This window comes from Vicia villosa, linkage group LG6, assembly GCF_029867415.1.
Source record: "Vicia villosa cultivar HV-30 ecotype Madison, WI linkage group LG6, Vvil1.0, whole genome shotgun sequence".
Taxonomy (NCBI): Eukaryota; Viridiplantae; Streptophyta; class Magnoliopsida; order Fabales; family Fabaceae; genus Vicia; species Vicia villosa.
This window is the reverse complement of record NC_081185.1, coordinates 36,537,343-36,538,380: the sequence shown is the minus strand read 5'-3', so window position 1 is coordinate 36,538,380 and position 1,038 is coordinate 36,537,343.

Below are 1,038 nucleotides of genomic sequence, written 5' to 3'. Positions count from 1 at the left end.
TTCTACTTCCTATTCCTATGCTACATTGAGAACACAAATATTTGCTTTCCCATACTATTACTCAAAAGTCTTTTCTATGCATTTTCTCTTTCTTTCTCCATAAACTTTCCTGGTTTATCCTCTCTCTTTCCCACTGTTGTTTCTCAGATCTTACCTCCTTCTTCTTCTTCTTTTCTTCTAACAATGTTTCTTTTAACACAAATGCAAACATGGTTCTCCCTTCTTCTGTTTTTTTATAAAAAGAAACCATTTTTCTTCTTTTTCTCTATGTAAATCATCCCTCTTACAAACAAAAATAACAAAAATGAAGAAAAGGGTACCAATTAAAAAAGGCTACTTCGATCTACCATTGTTCTCCTACTTTCGTTTGCAAGAGTTTAAGGTTTGTGGTTAATGCAAGGACAAGCAATGGAGAAGATGAATAACTTTTTTGGGATTCATTACAACCTTCTTGACCTTTTAATGGAGGTAATATTTTTTCCAGATCTGTTTTTACTCACAACATTACTGATTTCACTCATTCATCTTCATCAACATTTTATTTTTCTTTCTCATAGCTAATATGTGATGCTTCTGAGTTTTATGTTATGGTTTGATGAGGTTAACAAAAAAAGTTATCATTTTTATGGTTATTTTGAAAAAAGTTATCATTTTTATGGTTATTGTTTCATAAAAAGTTATCATTTTTATGGTTATTATTTTCAAAAAAGTTATCATTTTTTTATCATCATTAGTCTTTGTGTTGATTTTTCTGATTCTGTTTCGTCTTTGTGTTAATATTTATTGGTTTTTTTTACCGAATATAAGAAAGTTTAATGGTCTGGAAAATACAATTCTGCCCCTTTGCTTCCTAGATGAGCCACGTGGATACCTTCTTTGATTTCCTTTTCTATTTCCTTTTCTACTTCCTATTCCTATGCTACATTGAGAACACAAATATTTGCTTTCCCATACTATTACTCAAAAGTCTTTTCTATGCATTTTCTCTTTCTTTCTCCATAAACTTTCCTGGTTTATCCTCTCTCTTTCCCACTGTTG